The 20821-nt window shown below is 41.6% G+C and overlaps 1 protein-coding gene across 1 annotated transcript in view; it reads left to right on the top strand.

Moving 5' to 3' along the window:
- Positions 1 to 20821, top strand: part of arb2a (ARB2 cotranscriptional regulator A) — a 162440-nt gene that overhangs the window by 38545 nt on the left and 103074 nt on the right. The window lies entirely within an intron of this gene.

Raw genomic sequence — 20821 nt, 5'->3', positions numbered from 1 at the left:
TCCTCTGCCCAGGGTTCTTGTTTGAAATTCAAGAGTGGTGCAGTGAGACTGCAATAACCTACATACAGATCTTTCTTGCTCATTCTTATTTTCTCTGTCTCCTTTCCTTCTCATTTGCTTACTAATGCCATTCACAGATGCAGTGTTTTTGAAATAAATATGACTGAGGGAATAATCTGTGTGCATATAAGATATTAAATATAATTAATATTTTTTTGTCCTTCATCCTCATGTACAAACTACTCTGACAGTCTGACAGACTCTTTTATTTTCACTGTTCCGTCCTTTATGTTTGTCACTGCTATGGGAAGACATCGGAAGGATTGTGTGTGTGTGTTTTTGTGTGGGTTGGTGGGTGTCATAATATCATAACAATTCTTTATTTACTGTTGTTTCATTTAAAGTGCTGATGCATCCTACCTCCACCTTACCTTGGGTCTCAGTCCACACCCTCTTCCTGTGCGTCTCTGTAGCTTTGCAAGTGCCTGCACGCATGCACACGTGCAAGTGTGGGATGGTGGAGATGCAACTCCTGTATGTCCTGCTGACTTCTTGGTGAACTTCTCTTATGCAGATTAAAATAAATACTGGAAGAGGAGGAGGCCAGATGAGAAGAACAAAGTGTGTGTGTGTGTGTGTGTGTGTGTGTGTGTGTGTGTGTGTGTGTGTGTGCATGCTTGTGTGTGTGTATGTGAGAATTCAGAAACAGGTGGTGGTGTCTGTGCGTTTGTTAGAGAGATGGGTGTGTACGCAAGTGTATGAATGCACAGACAGTATGTGCTTGTGTGGTGCGTGCGTGTGTGTAGCTTTTGTGAACTTTCTCATGCTTTCACTTGTGTATGGAAGTGGCATATGCTGGCAGTGGGTGGCAGTGCAGGAAAAGCAAGCTGGCTTGCTGGTGGGGAACCTTAGTCAGAGCATTCAGAAAAAAAACCCTCCTCCTTATGCTGTGCGTGGAAAACAGTTATGCACGTTCCCCCACCACCTCCCAAGAAAAAGGGTGACTTTTTCTTTTTAAAGAACTTCAGTTGCCTTTTATTGCTCGTTTTTTGTTCTGTATTTGTCACCTTTTGCTGGTGATTATTACCTTTCTTACTTTCTTACTCAATGGATTTTTTTTTATTAACAATGCTGGTGCTTTTTTGACATATACACATTTTGAATAAGTCAAACGCAGTAGCTTCCTGATTTCTGCTCTAATTTGGTGTGCTGATCCTGCAAAATCCATAGTAAAAGTCCTTTAGCATTACTTTTGGTGTGAAATGCCTATTCCCATGCTCATATTTGTCTGTTTAATGCACACGAATTAATAATACATGTGGTATCCCTGCAGATGTGGTGATTTTAAATATTCCTACTTAATTTTGCAGCTTGATCCTCAAAGTTAGTGAAATGAGATAATTAAAGGTTCAAAGCTCAGGGCAGTGTGCTTTTTTGTAGCCGGGGAGGTGCTGCAAAGTGAGAATGAAAGATAAATTATTACTTGGCATGGATCTACGCATAGGGTCAGAACATGGGTTTAAATGCTGCAGCGCCAACTCTCCAGTGGAGTCTTGTGTTTGTGTTAAAAAGAGAGCGAACGAGTGAGGGAGGGAGAAGGGTTATATTGATGGCACGCCGCACTTCTCTCTCTGTCCTGAATAATCATGATCCTGGGCTGATGGGATGCTTCTTCAAAAAAGATGAGACTATGCATGAACTGTGGATGAACTGGAACCTGCATATGAGCCTGGGTGGTAGCCCAACCCACCAGCCATGCCTGTTCCCCAGCCGGGTAATTCCAAACCTAGACTGATGCTTTTATCGACAAGAGGAGGAGCGTGTGTGTGTGTGTATTTGTTCTTAAATGCAAGTACAGGTATGACTTTGATGATTTGACGTTAATTAAATAAACACTGATCATTTGCTTTTGTGTGCATTTGGCAGTTTGCGTGTTTGATGCGGGCAAAGGCCATAAAGAGAGGGATAAAGAGAGGGAGAGATTTGGTCTGACTGGGCTGGCAGGTGAGCAGACGTTTGCTCCAGGCTGCTATGCTACCTTTTGATACAGCTGGCTTTGTGGAACAGGCATGATTTTTCTCTTTTTTCCTCTCTCCATCTCTCTGTCCTTCCCTCTCTAAAACTGTCACTGTCTGCATGTAATCTCTTTAGGGCTTTTATCATTTCACTGCCTCAGATGTAGCCTTTCTTATGGTTGTGTTATTCTGAATAATTTCAAACTTGAGTGACAGATCCTGGGACAGATATGTGAAGAACAGAGGCTGTTGTACCAGATCAGACACATAGGTGGCAGTATGCTGTCAGGCTAGATCAACACACTCTTCCTCTTTTCCTCTTGGACTGCTCTCTTGATCTATCTACCTACCAACCTACACCTTATTTAGAGAAGCAGGATATTATATGCCCACATATATGATACAATATTTTCAAATTATCATATCAAGTCGTCTATACTTTCACTGCCTTTCCTCGAGGCTGTCTTTCCATTTCTCCAGACACTTCTCTCCTCTTCCCCCTGCAGATATCTGCCTAAAAGCGAAATGCAGTGATCTTAACTGTATGTTAGCATAAATGTGGCTATTTATTCCTCTGTGTCTGATGTAGGGTCTATAAAAAAAGCAGATGGATAAGAAATTATAGTGCTACACGCTATTGAAGATTGAGTACTATCGATGTAGGAAGAATAGAAGTCCAACACACATACAGACACACAATGTTTCCCCGGATTAATGCTGTGGCTCTGAGGGACTAAAGGGAGATCGGGAGCTGAGGGCCTATGGAAGATGATTTTGTCATCAAAACACCCACCACTCCTCCCTGGAGGTGTCCTCAACTCTCAGATTTACTTGTTATCTTTTTCAGTTCTCGTGTTCTCCGGCCTATATCTGACACACCAAAAGCACGCGTACACCTGGCTGGTCTCCTTGCTTTCCTGTCCTAACTTCAGTATTCAGTACTACAGTATTGCTGTTGATTTTCAGGCTCAGTTAAACCTGTTTCTGGACTCTTTTTATGAGTTAATCTGTCAAATGCCAGTCTACTACTCACTACTATTGTCACTGTTAAAAAAATTAGTTGACTGTAAATTGGGGGGAAAATTTGCAAAATATGATTCATTAGCCTGATCTATCTACATTTACTGTACTTTATGTGACATGCCATAATGAGAGATGTGAACACTGTGGAACACTGATTCTGCTTAAAAAAGGTTTCCATGGTTAGTTTGACAGCTGACAGTATAGGCAGATACTCGAGGCTGCTGTATCAATATTGGTATCAGACATGAAAAAGTGGTTCTGAGCCATTGCTCAATTCACTGTCAATAAATGACAAGTGGGCAGGAATTTGGCCATATTAACTGTTGTTGCCTGTCTTTCTGTCTGTCTGTCAGTGAAATAATCACCCATCACACAATTCAATGAGCAACAAAACAAAAGTTCATCTTTTTTTATTATTTATTTATTTATTTATTTTTGCTTAGACTTGTTTACACAGTATTTGCTTCAGATCGCTAAAATCTGTGGTTTTGACAGTTATTTTCTTTCCCTAACCACCTTGTCTTTATTTGTTTCTTTATTTTCCTGCAATCCTGGGTGGAAATACATTGTGTGAAGTGTTTAATTCTCAGTGTGTGGTAATTTAAACCAAGTCACCACTTCTACTTGACACCTGGAGACCGTCCTTTGCGTCTTTAAATCTCTTACTCCGGTATTCCTGTTAACGTTAGTGAAACCCCCGTAGGGCTGCATCATAAGCAGATTGTAAGCGTGTATGTTTTTATTTTTTCCAAGGGTGTGATGCTAGGGCTGGGCAATTAATCAAATTTTATTTTCAATTACAATTTTGGCTTCCAGCAAAAACAAAATAGTCAGGATAAAATTATTACTGTTTTGTGTTCATTTTTGCTGCAAATCTATTGTTTGTTATAAATCAAGCACACCTCTTTCCTTTACACTGCCCCCCCCCCCCCCCCCCAAAAAAAAAGAAAGAAAAAAAAAAGCTTAAAGTCACTTACTGTTGAGTGCAGCTTACCTGCCTTAACCTGCCGTAGCTGCCTTACACGTCTCCTGAGGCATGTGCATCTGCTGCTGCTTGTGGGTTTCTCCATCCACGGTGGAGTCACAGGCACGGACTGGTGGATGCCTATTTGAGTCGACCTTTATGGTCAGAAAGCACAGTTCATTCCTCCCTACCGGACACTAGGGACACTATCTGCCACTCCCACCTCTTTTTTTACTGATTTATTTTAGTTTTGAATATATATATATCTATACATATACATACAAAAAGCACATTTTTAGGTTCAATAACTGGGTGATGTTTGCATTATAGACATTCCTCTTAAATAATCGTGTTTACAATATTGATCAGTAATATATTAATTATCATTTTGAGTATAATCTTTGAAGCCTTAAGTGGTGCACGAGTGAAAGGAAAGTGTCCCTTCCCTCATGAAATAGCAGGCTTTTGATTCTGGTAGCGCTGGTTCAAATCAAACTTATGGTCCACACAGGGTGGCAGTAATGCATCTGATTTGCTGGCTTCCAAGTGCCGTTACAGTCCAAAGAAGAATCATTTTGGCAGTGACAATTCAGTGAGAGAGAAACACTTTCCCCCTGTTGCAGCTTTTCCCTTTTAGATGTATAGCTAGGTCCATACGTTACTGGACATTTTTTGTTCTTTTGCCTCAGTACCACTACAGTGGGTTTTAATTTAAACAACCAATAAATTATGATGATTTTCAGCTATAATTTAAGCGGTTTTAACCAAAGTACTGCATTACAGCCATTTTTATATGCAGTCACACATTTTCTAAAGGTTTAAAAGTAATTCAACAGTTGACTGGCGACCAGTTTCATGGCCAAGTGTTGCCTTTCTAGTTATTTCAGGAAAAAAAAATTAAGCTGATAAAAGATCTGGAGTTTTGAACTTGCATTTGGTGAATGCTCACAGGAACTTTCAATATGAGGTCCAAAGAGATGTCTGTGTCATTATTCAGCCATCATTAAGCTGAACAGGTAAAATAAACTTATCAGAGAGATGGCAAAAACTGTAGGAGTGGCTATATATGAACTGTCTGGCACAGTCTTAAAAGGAAGTAATGCACTGGCCAGCTCAAAAACACCAAAATGCCTGGAAGCCAACAGAAGACAACTAAAGTGGAAGATTGCACAATTCTTTCTTGGTTTAGCCAAACCCTTCACAGTATCTAGTCAAGTCAAGAGGACTCTTGAGGAGGTAGGGTATCATTGTAAAAGTCTACAATCAAGAGACGCCTTTATGAATATAAACATAGGTGGTTTACAACAAGGTGCAAACTATTGGTTACACTCAAGATAAAGAAGAGCACATTAGACTTCGCCAGAACAAGAGTTCTGGGGTGGGGGGGAAGTATCTTTGGACAGATGAAACCGAAGAAGCAGTATGGAGAAGGAAAGAAACAGCTCATGATCCTAGGCATACAACAGCATCTGTTAATCATGATGGAGGCAATGTAATGCCACAGGCATGTATGACTGCCAATAGAACTGGTTCACTAGTGTTTATTGATGATGGGACTGCTGATAGAAGTAGCAGGATAAATTCTGATGTGAACATGGCTATACTGTCTGCTCAGATTCAGCTAAATGCTGCAAAACTGGTTGGAAAGCAAACAGTCCAAATGATGCAAAAAGTAATTTATGAGTGTTACATGACAAAGTGATTGAATATTATTAAGTGGCTAAATCAGTCAAATACAAAACTGGATGTAAAGAGAGGATGGTTGCAGTAAACATCAAACAGAACTTCTCAAGGGTGGAGATGCAGCATTTAATGATGTCCATGGGTTTCCATCCCATCAGGATTAAAAACAGTTCTTGTAAATACATTTGTGTGTTCTTGTCCAATAAATTCTGAGCTACAACATAAGTATTTAAACTCAGTATGGCAGACGACGTATGTAGGGCCTAGCAAATTACTTTATCTGTTATTAGCATTTAGGTTTTTACTGCAGAAATCAAGAATTTTAATAAATTAAGTTTTTGGGCTAGTCTCATGTCCTCTTTCTCCTCTTTCCCCTCTTTTCCATCGTTTCATCACCACACCTGAGAGTGGAGCGTCTGCCATGCCCAAGTTGACCACATGTTCGCAGGGTCAGCCAGAGTAGCTGGGTCAGAGCCAGCCTGCTGAGAGAGCCAGGGCCAGTGCAGGTCAGCATTTGGTTTGACCAACAGCAAGACCTGGAGTGCGTGCAGACTGAGATGGAGGTGGGGTTGGGACTGCAGAGCTTGTATCCTGCAGATTAGAGCGATACACCGTCTATACACACAGGATGGGCTTTTCAACATACCACTAACCCTGCCATGACTCCCTGAACTAGGGAAGTGTGTGTGTACGTGTTGCATTTGTGTCAGAATGAGGCATGCACCCTTTTATTTTTCTTTTTTAATGGGTAATGGCAGCATAAACCTTTCACCCCGCTTTCTCATGTGATCCGACTAAAACTGCAAACTGCATTCCACAGAAAACGCATGCGCCTTCCACCTGTGTGAATCTGTGTGTATGTGTTCCCAAATTAATAGCAATAAGAGCGGTGGACTGTGGATTACATCTAGTTCAGACAATTATTTTTCTACCAGTCAATTCAAGGTCAGTTTTACAAACCCATTTACTTCCCAGCAAATATGCTTCAGTGAAGTGTGTCTGAATGAAAGCACCATTTCAAAGATCTCAGTATACGTGTGATATTTTGTTGCTGTTGTTCTTACCTCACGTTTTTTTTTTTTTTTTGGGTTAATTTTTGGCGCTTGTAATTATCTGCGTCCTGTGTATTTTTCTGGAGTACCAGTAATGAAGAAGAAGCAGTGTTTATTGATTTTGTTGCTTTGCCTAATAACCCCGGCAAATGAATGAGGCCCAGTGTTAGAAAGATATTTTATAGGCAATACGTGTGCATGTGTCTGTGCTTGTGTGTGCTCAGTCTTTAGCAGTGTGCCACATCTCAAGCCCCTTATTCTTGGATAATTGTGCTGCAAGTCCTCAAGCTCCCCTTTAGCCTGAAAACCAAGCTCATTGCGGCCCCCAAAGAGCCCCCCTACACGGCAGGGGAAAAAAAATCCCAAGTTGTCCTTGTGCATAAAAGTAGATTCTACTCTCCAACACCTTTTCAAATTAATATTTGTGATGGGCGCCATTCTGCCAGCCCCAGTTTCTGTTCCCCGCCTTTGTTCCTGCGTTTGATGTAATGGAGGCAAGGACAAAGAGGAGAGCAGGCAGAGTGTGTGAAAATGGTAGTTAAGTGGGCTTAAGGGTTCCTTCAGTACCTACTGAAAGGCCTGCACCCTGAATAGGACCCTCGCACTGCTAAGCTGTAGTGCAGTAAACAAGACAGGTCCAGCACAAAGGTGCGTCTCAAATGAGCACAGACACCCTCCTTCTCTTTTTCCTCACCCTGTCTCACCCTAACCTCCCACCCAACTCTGACATCTGGCCAATCCCAAGATCTGTCTGAGTCCTTAGTCATCCCCTCCTCTTTTATTCCCCCTCATTTTTCACACTCCTTCATATCTTTTCTCTTGTTCTTTAGTGTTTCTCTGCACTCTCTTTTTGGTATATGTGTGTTTGTATTTTGTTGTAGTGGTCCTGGCTGGAAAGCTTGCTCCCCCTAGCCAGTCTTGTCCCTAGTGCTTGGGCGGTTCGGCTCTTTTGTTTAGTTAATTGCAATGAGTATAATGTACTAGTCTCTCAGAGGTCCACGAAAGACAATTAGACAATCCCAAGAATTTAATGAGACACCACTAGCCCCAGTCCCCCTATCCTCTGCTTTGAGAAACACCCTGCTCTCCGTTGGCACTGACTGTGATGTAGTAAGGAGGGGGTTGTGATGCAGGTCTCCTCTCTGTGTCTGTTTGTGTGTTTACCAGATTGTTGGTCTGCCCATCAGAGAACTCACCAGAGAGAAAAGACCCAAGGAGATAAAATACAAAGAGAAAAAAAACAAAACAAAATAAAGAGAGATTTTAATTTTACGTTTATTTGGCACTTTTCCAGGCAGGCCTCTTACACTACGGGATTCTCTTGCTCGACAGGGAAGACTTCCCGGGAATATCTGTGTAATTATTAAGAGTGATTATCCTGTTCAGGCAGTGAAGGGACAGAGCACTTGACAGTGTCATCCCCAAAAGGAAGAGGGATGGCTGGAGGCCTGGGTGATGGACGAAACCCTGGGTGGCCTTTTTAAGGACTTCTCCCCACTTCTCTCTTTCATTATCAGTTGCTGTCTTTTTGTCTGTCTTTATTATTTCTCCCTTGGCATTCCCTTTCTCAGTCTTTCTATTATTTTTGTTATTTTTTTTCTCCTGTAATACATTCCATCATCAATGCTCAAGACCTCTCTGAATCATACCAAGATAAATCCTGCCTTAAAACAGAGGAAATATCCATAAGTGATTCATTATATCCCTCTTCACCCCGCATTGAGATTAATTAATGATATTGCTCTACTATTGTCAAGTGCTTGTAATTCACAACCTTAAAACCTACCTTTGTACAATGTCAAGGAAAGAGCTTTTTTTTCTCGTATTCCTTTTGTTTTCATCTCCTCTCCTCCTTTCTTCTTCTCATTCTGTCATTCCTTTTCTTTTTTTTCTCTTCCCGTCCCTGGCTAATCACGGTGTTACAACAAAAGACGGGGCTCCATTATTGCATGTGTCCATCCCAGAAGAAAGGAAATGAGAACGGGACAGAGGGTGGCCGTGCCCTGACATCGCACTATTAATCTTCCAGTAAAGCCTTGTCAGGCAGAAACGGACACAAATGGATCACTCCCATTAACTGGGAGAGTGTAGGTAAGGGCTTTAACAAGCGTTTACCAGAGTCCATTTTCTCACTAATGAAGAGGGGGAATACACGACCTCCCAGCCAAACCTGCCAGACCACACTTAAAGGTCTGGATGGAGGAGAAAAAGAGGGAGGAAGAGAGCCAGAAGAGGATAGAAGAAGAGAAAATGTGAGCATGGATAAAAAAAAGCTGTGCTCTCAGTGTTGACATGTTGTATCAACCATGGTGAGAGGTTAAGGCTGGGGCCGTAGCCTAAAAAGCCTCTGCCACTGGACAGCCATATTCTTGTGACGGAGAGCAATGAGTTCTGTTTTTTTGGCTTTTATTTCAGCGCTGACTATGATGTGGGCAGGGGGTCTTTTTCCATGCGGAACTGTAATATTTAAATTGGGGGAAAAACAGTAGTGATTTGCAAATCAAATAAACCTTATATTTCCTTGACAATTTGATGCCACCGGCTCCTTTTGATAAAGGTGACACTGGGCAATCAAAAGACTTGAACAGTTGTTTAAAGGTAACAGAAACACCTGATGGAACATATCACAACTAATTAGGTGAACTGAATGCATATTAGTATCATAAGTGGCTATCAAAAGAGCATGCTATCTTTACTTTGAAGTAAAGATAAAGAAATGCATGGGCAAATAGTTAGGTATAATGTTAGGGACAGTGTTTCTTTATTTTAAATATTAGATTTTACGCTTTTAGTCTTTATTATGATAGGAAAGCTGGGAGAAAGAGCAAAGGGAAGACAAGCAGTAAATTCACACGGGTCGCCCCCTCAACCCAGTGAGCTATATGGGCGCCCCAGGAATAATGTTTCTCAATGTGAATAATGTGGGGATTTCATCATTTACATTATCATTAAAAGATTTAGAGAGTATAGATAAGTTTCTACACAATCTACTACATCAAAAACAGGACTTTATTGTGGTTCTCTTTGTTCTTCAGATAGCACTGCATTAAAAGCTTTAATGTGGGTTTAGAACATTTTAAAACTACTGACAGTGTGTGCGTGCAACTTAAAATTGTAAATGAAATGTACTGTATATTGTATACTGTAGCTCAGTTAAATTGGGCTAATGCAAAGTGGAAAACTGTCAGCTGAGTTTGAAATTCTTTCGCAATAATGGTTTCCACATCCTCGAGGATAGAGAGGAGAGGAAGCGAGCTTGTTATCTGGGTACAGCCTTTTAGCAGCATCATATGCGTAAGCCTTGCTTATTTCAGTAAGACGTTGCCAAACTATAATATAAAAATGATAAAGCAGGCTCTGCAGAATTGGACAGTATTTTTTCAAAGCTGCACCAATCGGTCTCCTCAGTTTTCAAGAACTTACAGTGTATCATTGAAAGAAAAGGTGTTGCAACACAGTGGTAAACATACCCCGATTGTATTTTATTCCTCACATTAGATTCTGAATTTAAATATATTTAGTCTTTGCTGTTTCTTTTTTTCGTTTTACCTGTGATAGATATTTACACTTAGGGGCACAAAGTTGACGCATTCTTCAACGCCTTAATTTTGGGAGGTCAGAGGGCCAAAACTGTAGGTATTATTTCATACCTTAAGGAATTTGCATTTATGTGTAATGTTTTAAACATGTGTCTGACACTCTCTGGAGCTTTCATGTCTAAGGAGGGAGCTCCATCCATACAGCCCTGAAACCTGCTGGCACGGTGGCACGGCTCTCTGGGATGTCTCAGCATCACAATGGCGCTTCCACAGGCTCGTGTGCAGTTTCGTATGAGTGTGTGTGTGTGTGTGTATATGTGTGCCGGATGTGGGTAGTATCTGTATGTGTGAGGATTTGCATGTTGAATTTCAAATGCACAATGTCCCTTTTCCCTTGACACGAGTTGGATGGGCAAGTGATGCTTTTTGAAAAGCCACATGATAATAAGAGATGTGCTGGAAATATATCAAGGATCAAGCTGCGGTGGCACAGTGTAATTCATCACCGCCCCTCCAGATGTCAAACTGTTTTAGTTTAAGTCAGCGAACATGCAAACAGATAATTAAATAATCACACAATTCCAGTAGCACAAAGTATTTGTTTCTAATGTATTTTTATTTATTTATCTTCTGAAACAGAGTTCATAAATGATGCCCCACGTCAGCATGAGAGCCATGTATAAAACCCTCTAGATGGATTAGTTGTCTATCAGATTGTTAAGGCTCGCTTCATAAATGCATTTAGTTGTTGTTTTCCTTTGTGTCAGGTAGCTGTTAACAAGGAGACAAGTTTCCCGGACCACAGCCAGATCAGTGGAACTAGTGTCATTAAGAGATATGGTGACACGCTGACCTCTGTGATACTAGAAAGTGAGGAAGAGAGGGAGAGGGAGAGAGGCACAGCCAGGCCCGTTTGTCTGTTATCAGTGACTTTGTGTTCCACGGGCTCCCAGGGGAAAGCATGAGACGAGAGGGAAGACTTCACCTTCCTCCTCCCAGACACCACTCCGCCCCGTCTTTCCTAGCACTCTCGCTCTCTGCAGCAGCCATCCCCTTCTGCCCCCCACACCCCAAACATTTTTAATTATATCTTCTCCCAAGTATTGCGGCTCAGTAACCAAGGAGCTGACATTGATGCATGTGCTGATAAATCCGCAAACACTGGAAACAAGATTAACAAAGATTTTGAGGAAAGGGTGACAGCTAATTTTGCGCAATGGTCGGTGCCTCATTCAAGAGTGATGTTTTTGATAGCGCAAGCCACGCCTGAGAATTCATGCTTGACGCAGGGAAGGGGGACTCAAACATAGTGTGAAGAGTTCCACGGCATTTGCACTTTAAAATTCTTCCTTTCTTCTTTCCTTTCTCGTTGTTTGTAGAAAAGACAGTACATTCGTGTTTGTTTGGGATTTCTTGTGGTCATTTTGTGGGTATTTACTGTATTCATGTGTGTGTCTGTGTGTGTGTGTACCTTCCTAATCAGTATGATCTAATCAGCAGTGTGAATTGTGGAATCGGTGACATGCCACTCCAGGCCCATGGTCCTTTCTCTGAACTGACTCTCAACACGCTGAGACACCGATACATACTCCTCTGAGAAAGATATCAGTCTGCCTCATCACCTATACGTGTACACACACACATACACGTGCGGGCACACACATGCGCGCACACACACACACACGCACCAGGAAAAAGGACGAGATAACAATCATACTTCGACAGCTGATTTCTTATTTTCTCATCGAGGAAGGCACATCGCCCTACCTCCTTCTTTTCTCTTTCTTCTCTCTGCAGCCAATTTCAGGTCTATACAGTAGAAACATTTTGCAGATTTCTTTTGTTCTTTTTTCATGCCTCTTCCCTTTTTTCCACCTCTTCATGTGATGCCTCCCTTCTCAGAATCGCCTCCCCTGTCTTCATCTGTAGGCAGCTGACAGCTTCTTTCACTTTTCTTTGTCAATTTCTCCCCTCTCTCTCTCTCTTTCTCTCACTCTCACCGTCTCCCTAGCTCTCTTTTTCATCTGCCCCCCCCCCCCCCACACCCCCCATCTGCTTTCGCTTTTGTTTGCCTAGCCCCTATCCCGTCCCAACTTAAAGATGAGGAATGTGGTGTGACCCTGACCTCCATCGGCCCTGTAACCACCTCCGACCCCTTCAGGTGACCTTCGGTCACTGTTTTGACAGCTTGATTAATTACCCAGTGTTATGATTTATGAGAAAAGCTGTATGTAAAAATAATAGACAACAGGTGGTCTTAAAAAAAAGTAGTAGAGTTGAAAGGGCTTCTAGTAAGGATTGTGGTGGCGGTGGGGTTGAGGGTGGTCTGTGTGTGAGAAAGCTCTGAGGAGAAAGGGGATTTTTTTGATTTTCTATAGTTAATTGCTTTCAACCGCTTCTGAAGGTTGCGTCAGGTTAATGTACGGTTTACTTTGTTACCACAGCATGTATATCTCCGTGTGTATTTGGCTGTGTGGTGAGAGGATAACGGGGATTGCGTAGCTCCATGTGTGTGCTGTGAAGCATAAACCCTGCCATGTGGTAATGACACCATGGAAAATGTGCTGGAACACAGATATAGATGCATACACACACACGCACGCTCACAGATATGCTATATTCTCTGCAACCGCTTCTCTAGGTTACATGCTGTGAAAATAAGCAGAGTAAATGGCAGGACAGGCCAGCCATAGTGTTTACCCTTCACACTTCAAATACAGCTTGTGATTGGCTGTAGCGACCTCCCGTGACTCCTGGACCTGTGGTGCAGCTCCACTTAGAGAGAGGTCAGACTTTTGAGCGGTTGGAGTGTGTCACTATAGTTGTGGGTCCGTGTGCTAATACTGTGGCCTTTATTGCTGATGGGTACCCTGTTATAATCCACGGCGTACAATATCACCGCAAATAGAAATGAATATTTTACACATATAGAATTGAAAATTTAATCCCACGAAAGGTCACACTTAATATGAAATAGCTAACACAGCTCACATAGCAACATCGCCAGGACCTCCAGTTCTCTCTGCAGCTCTTCTTTGGCCTTTTACTAGATCACAGTAAGAGTCCAGGGGTGTCTGGAATGTTCTCCGACCTTTGACCCACCAAGATCATAGTGGTTCTCTGATGTTCAGTGAGATTGCTATTAGTAAGTCTCACACTGCTGATTATTGGTATGTGACACCTAGTGAAGGACTCTTACACATTTTTTCAAAACCGCTGATCAGTCAAAATCTGAATTCAGGGTCGAATATTTTGCTGTTACATGATTTGCAGGTGACCCTGATAAGGATAAAGGGGAAGAATATAGTTTGATGGATGATTTGCATGTGTTTGTGTAAAGGCTGTGTGCCTAGGTCTGTGCATGCACATGCGTGCATACATGTGTTACATGTGTCTAAAATGTTTAGATCTGTCCTGCCATTGACCCCAGCTGGCTCAGTCTGTACATATGGCCATGCGTCTCGCACCCACTGCGTGTGTGTTCATGTATCAACTACCTGTCCAGATGGTAAAGTAGAAACATTCACTGACAGTGCGTGTCTTTTGGAATTCACATGGCTGGGGAATTTCTTTACTTTAGTTAAACTGAAAGACAGAAATTGATGTTTCATTGTAATCGCAGATTGTTCGGGTTGTTTTTTGTACTTTTTATAAGCATCAGGATTATAAACATCTCTGTTTAATTTGTCATTACATTCTTTCCTTTGGCTTTCTTCTTTTTATTGTTAGTGGCCTTCAGGACAATAACTTCAGGGTTGCTCCAGGGACACTTCCACTCCTCCTGTCTTCTGTTTTTGTAGCCTCACAGCTCTTCCCGCTATCCTCACCTCTCCCCCTGATTTATACATTAAATAGTTAGGTGGGTGGAAAGGGAGGCACCTATCATTCCATGATCTATATCTCTCTGTGCCCTCATTAAAAATACATGTGTATGCTTAGGGGAGACAATATAGAATATATAAATCAAAATGCTAACAGCATCAGAGTAAGCCTGCTGTATTTATTTCCCCATAGCTTTCCCGCTGCGGGTTGAGGACTCTTCCTGCTTACTGCATTTCCTTTTCAGTGGCAAACACATGTGTGTTGGTCTAATCTTAACAGATTCTGGAAATATTAATTTCTGTTGCAGCTGGTTTAACATTTAAAGTAGCAGAGATTGCAAAAACTCTTTTCGTTATTATAGATTATATTTTTATTGTCAAGTAAACAAATAAACCAAAATTAAATCAAACTTTTCAAAAGCATAGTCATTATCACATCTAGTGAGATGGTCTCGGTGAATTTACATGCTATCAGTGTCTTGACCAATGGCGTGCTCTTCTTTAGAGAAAGAAGAAGAAAAAAAAGGGAAAAAGTTGACAAATGACTTGTGTAACATTTACTTGCACAATCGATAGCTCTGACAATTTCCACCTGGACGGTGATTAATGCTACATCCACCCCCAATCTAGCAACCCCCACCCCCAACTCTACACCTCCTTCTGCGTGTCGTGCTGAGAGCAGATGAAGCAGGCCTCTGAAATCTGTGTGTGTGTGTGTTTTATGTGTCAGAGTTTCTGCCTAGCCATTCCGATGTTTGATCAACCATTGAGCATGGATATTGGCTGGATAAATTCAGATTGAGTGTGGTAAATAACCGACACATAAACCGGCTTTTCAGCGAGTGAGTTACCCAACAGTTTCTGCGTGTTTTTATATCTGTTCTTTCACAAAGGTGCTGAAAATAGTCGGGTCGGGAGGAACGAGACAGGAAGAGTGAAACGGAGAGAAAGAAATGTAAATTTGAGCATAAAAAGAAGCAAAGGCATGAGGGATCAGAAGCTGCACTATTCTCTTCACTTCCTCCACCCCACTGCTCCACTTTGAACTCATTTATAAATATTCAATTCCACATATAAACAATATCCAAATGAACCCAGACATCCAAGCCAAGGTTAAAAACCCTGCTGCTTATTACAGACACAACTACTTGACTAGCTCAAAAGGTTAGCTTCTTATTCTGACCTAAACTATTTGTGCTCATTAAGATCAAGAAAAAGATAATCATTACCACAGACTTATTTACTTTGGCTGAATTAGTGTACGACTACATTAGCAGAAGCGAGTCTTTGAACTTGAAGTGAAAAGTTGAATTTAGGGAAACTTAATTAAATGTGTACTCTTTTTATGAGAGGAGAAACCCATGCAGTAGGTGATTTGTTCAAAATTAACTCGGGAGGGCAGATGGTGAGATGAAGCTCCAGTTTGTCTTACTTTTTCTGTACACATTTATGTGTGCTGTTCACTTGATTTCTTAAACATGCACGGATGTGGGCTTAAACAGATGATCTAAGAAGAAGCAAGTCAAACACTAAATCATATTTATTTCTTGTAATTTAGGTAACTTTAGGTCAATGACATCTTAACAACCTGTGACACAATTTTTCTACTACCGTTCTGCTTGGCCTTTTTTAGAAAGACCCTATAAAATAATATTTAAGGACATTAGGTCTCCCCAGCAAACGCTTACATGACGGTCTGGTTATCTCGTCTAATCAAGAGCTTGATTGATTTCGGCTGACAAGCTGATGACAATCCCGTCTCATCCCCTCTCACATCCCCTCTAAGATCCACATGTTTTCATAGCCCCTGTGGTACAGTAAGTGCTCTCCCACCCTTCTGTTCTCAGAAAAAAAACTATAGCTGTGTGATTTGTGGGTATGGGGAGGGGTGGGCTGGGGGTCTCAGACGGGTGCTGTGTTAAATGAGAAAGGGGCACCGTGACTTAATCTGACAGTACTGTGCGAAGTGTGTGGTATCTCGACCTCAGGGAGAGGGGGAGTGGGAAAAGCGAGAGAGAGAAAAAACGAGGGGATCCAATGGATAAAGAGGCCCTGCATGCAAAGCTTGTGCACGTAGAGACTGAGACAGACAAGGTCACGCAGAGCAGGGTGGCCCTGACAGAGAGGTAGAGCAAACGACTGCGTACTTGTTATTACCATCTCGCTCAGCTGCTGTGTACCTCTTCATTGAGAAACTGTTCATTTTTCTCTGTCTTCATCCTTCCAAAAAGCTGTTTTTTCACATGTTTGTCAGCCACTCCAGCCGCTAGTAAGTGAAATGTGAACGGATTGTGATACCAAAGATTTGCTTATGCTTATTTTCCAACTTATCCTTTCACCTCAGTCAGCCTGTTACACTCAAACCTGACTGTGGCCTGCAGTCATCCCTCCCCTTGTTCTCATCTCATTGGGTATGCCACGCTGGTTGACCCTTTCGCTCTTGTCAGTCAAGCCACAGTAGCGAATCGGGGGGCTGCATATTGCTGGAACAAGGAAGTGGAGAGAAGGCTGTTGAGCCACTTGATTGTAAGAGCCCTGATCCTAACAGCCACCTGACAGAAAACGAATAATGTAAGCTGCCTAAGGGCCAATTTCGCTGGACTCCATAGATTGCAGACTGATTCTTGAGATGTAATTTGCATGCACACGCACACATCAGTGCATTAATATACAAGTGCAACAGGAAGAAGAACATTTATTTGCTCCTGTTCACCAAACAATACACCTACAACACATAGACCCTCCAATTCACACAACCATACCATCCACTTTCCCTCACTGCATGCACCCATGACCGCTATCAGCCATGCTTTGTACCTGTCAAGTGCTGTCCTTTTCCTTGTGCCCAGAGCCCTGCTCACTACATGAGAGCTCTCACATCAAAGCTTCGTGGAGCCCCACACGCACAGATGAAACACCCTCTCATTCCAGCCGCCTCTGTCCCCGCTCCTGCACATTAGACACATTTCATTTCATTACAACGCCACTGGAAAAATAGAGGTGCCGCTGTCTTAAAGGGACACCTTATTTACTCTCACTCGCGCTCGCCCACATGTCGACACGCACGCACGCACACATACAAACACTATCCACTTTCTTTTTAAATAATGTGACTAGAGGGAAAGAGTGGACAGGAGGCACGACTATTTTTCTATAGAGGCATCATAAGATGCTATTGGATAATATTTCATCAGGAATTACAATCACATCCTCTACACACACACACACACACACACACACACACACACACACACACACACACACATATATATATCTATATCTATATATATATGATAGATGTATTGATTTTACTTTTATATTATTATTACTTATTCTTAATACCTTGCACACGAAACTGAGGGTTTTTTTGCATTTAAAGCATTGCTTTGTTTGATGAGATGATGGAGGTTTCATCATGATGATGAGTCGAGCCCTGGTTTCCGTAGCAGCGGCAGCCTTTGTTGTGCTATCTGGTGTGGGACAGGCCGACAAAGGAGAGCTAAGGAGCATCCAGAGCGAGGTGATGAGGTCGGGGTGCCCCCCCTCTCACAGGGGTCGGGGTGATCCTCTTGACCGCTGGCCCCAGGGCAGGGGCTCAGTGTGGTGGTGGCACAGGGGCACCTGCGGGGCATGGGAAGAGACTTAGGCTGCATACTACAGCAGAAAGGCAAGACTGACCGAATTCTAGAGGAGCGTACGAGTCTCTGTCTGTTTTCTTCGAGACAGTGTGTGCTCGTGTAGGACAAAGGGAGTGACCTAGTGTTAGCAATGTGTGTGAGAGAGATTTAGTGATAAAAAGGCAGGGTGACCCAACGTTTGGCAATGTGCATTTGTGTAAGATTCACACTTTGACAGCACATCACAATACAAAGATCAGTTTTTCCACGGCCGGGTGTTGTGTGAATGATGGGGAGTAGTTGGACTTAGCGGTAGCTAAGAAGCTGCGAAAAGACAGAAAGACATATCTCCATATATTTGGTTTTCACAAAAAAAAGCTGCACACATTTAGATGATACACAGCTTTTTATGAAAAACTTATCCTGTGATACATGAGGACATCATTGATACTCTGCTTTTTAATTTGAATACCCTATTTTTCTTACAAAACATGTGTTTTCTAGGGAAGTGAATTTATTATACCCAGTCGTGGGGTCGCAGTAATTAGTTGTATCTGGAAGTTAAAGAAAGAAAAGAAGTAGAATCAAACCTAAAATTAATTCTATTAAAGTAAAATAAGCACAAAAAAATCTACTTGTCCTCTCCACCCGCAGAGCTCAGAGTCATATATTTTGTTGATGGAGACAACAATAAGAGGAGGAAATGACTGGACAGGGAAAGCACTGTTGCCCTGACATCAAAGCAGACCTCTTAGTGTTCAAATGAATGATGGTTTCCGACATAGAGGTGAACTTGGCGGCCCAGCTCCTCCAGACTAAGAACGCCAACGACACTGGTCGCCTTTACAGCAATGTTCTTCTGGGTGACTGGCCAACTGAAAGGGGTTAGTAATGTTAGGTTGGGTAGGTGTTGTTACCTCTCCAAAGCAAAGGCTACAGGGCACTCGGGGTTACCATAAGGACACTAAAGGCTCAGAACTGGGCTACTTGAGGTTGACATTTGTGTGTTTAAGTCTGGGGAGCATTATTGACCAGTAAGAGTTGGGGTAAGAGCACTGAAGACTAAAAAGGGTTATAAGCCATAGGGCTACCATTAGAACACGTGCGCCACTGTTGCTAAACCATTAACTTTTGGCCTTGTGAACTGGGATTTAGGTAAGAGAAAAATGGGCAGCCCCATTGGACTCATGTTGTTTTATACACTTCAAATGTTATATATCTTTCAGTCTACATTTGTATTCTTCTCCTTCAGCCTTGTTATACTTTATAAGAGACACCTGTTAACCATCATCCAGTCTAATCCAATAACACTGCCATAAACGTTAAAGTTTACAGAGCTTGCACATTCTCGGTTGTATTTTAAAGATGATAATATGATAAAGATTGATCTTTTTATTTCATGTATATTGTTCAGATTCTATTAGGTGAGTTTGATGTACTGCAGTGTATTACCCTGAAAATTGTTCATAATATAATTAGTATTAGTTTTTAGTAATGAAATTGCTCCCATAGGCTGAACTGGTCTTGTCAGTTATTTTATCAGACTACCACCAGTGGGCAGTGGCACAAAGCTGGTGTCTATCGGCCTAGAGTACATCTCTCTGCTTCTCCTTCCTTCTCTGTCTATTTCGGTCTTATCCTTTTATAATCCATCTGTATATCTCTCTGTCTTCACTGCTCTCTTTTACCCTCACCGGCTTCTGTTGTTTTTTTCATCTGGTAATTCATCTGCTTGAATGTTCTGGTCTGTCTAAACTTCTTGCGTGCAGATGTCTCTGTGATGTCTGAAGCCTAAATTTAATCTTGCTAATAGAAACTCATTTATTACCTCTTAAACTTTACTCATGCTGTACATGCATATACGCACACATAGAAAGTGATTAAATACAGATTTGGAAGCATCATCTATATATTTTTTTTAATATAAACCACTTCCTACATTAATGTCAGACTTGTTATGCCTTGTAGTAAAAAGCAAAACTGAACTGAAGTATGTACCGTAGAAGAAAATTTATTTAAATTTATCTAAACATATTTATTGTGGTGTTTAAAATGTAAAAGCTAATAAGTTAAAAAATGTATATACATAATATATAATAATTAATTATTTAATAATGTCTGGCTTTCTTCACACAATGTTTTTTCTATTAAAAATATGTATAGAAGAGAAGAACCTTTGAATTTGAATAAGAGTGAGCGTAAGATTAATTTTAATAATCAGAAGACGTGAGAAAGTGTCAGTCGCCATTGTCAACACATGGTAAGTGCTAAGGGAAAGGGTGTGTGGCAGGTTTGATGTCAATATGCACAGGAGGGACACACACATGCTGCGTCAACAAAAGACATGCACATTGCAATAACACTTATTAAGGAATAGACGACATGTCGCTGTGAGGAGGCAGTGTGTGTGACGGCGATTTGTGGGGAAGCCCGGTGAAGTTGCCTCTCTTAGAACTCCTAAAGGTCTTTTTGTCACACACATATCTTTCGTGTCCCACAGTTTAGTGTTCATGTCTGTATTGGTGTGGAGTTAGAAAGTCCTGCACCCATAAGTTTAGGCCTTGGGGTGGGTGTGCGTGTGTGTGTGTGTTCACAATGGGGGTTGTGTGTGAAAAGCCAGCCCAAAGTGAAACAGGAATCCATCCATTTCCTGCTTTAGTTTCAGAGTGCTTAGGACAATAAACACAGTTAATTAAAATGGCTTCAAAGTTGAAGAAGTCACTAGGCTACAAAAAAACCCTTCCTTTCCTCTACAGTGTGCATATAGCAGCACATCCCTTCTGTTATTCTCTTTTTTAATAACTACATAGGCTCTTTCTTCTCCTTTTCCCAGTCTTTTTAAGCCCTTACTATTGTGGCATTTTATGTAAATCAAATATTTTCTTTTCACGTGAAAACCGTAATTCTTTCTTAAGGTTTTTTTTCTTAATGCAACTTTTATCTGCGGTGCTGCCTGCAGAAGTTTCAAGTCATATTTACATTTGTAGCTAAGCCTTTCACTGAGTGATGGTAGGATCGATTGGGTCTGATATTAAGTGACACATGGCCTTTGGAGTCACTAAATGCTACTCACTTACTGAAACCACCATCACTGAATTCCAATCCCC

The sequence above is a fragment of the Astatotilapia calliptera genome, chromosome 12 (assembly GCF_900246225.1).
Source record: "Astatotilapia calliptera chromosome 12, fAstCal1.2, whole genome shotgun sequence".
In the NCBI taxonomy this organism is placed as follows: Eukaryota; Metazoa; Chordata; class Actinopteri; order Cichliformes; family Cichlidae; genus Astatotilapia; species Astatotilapia calliptera.
This window is presented reverse-complemented; position numbering and strand designations above follow the sequence as displayed.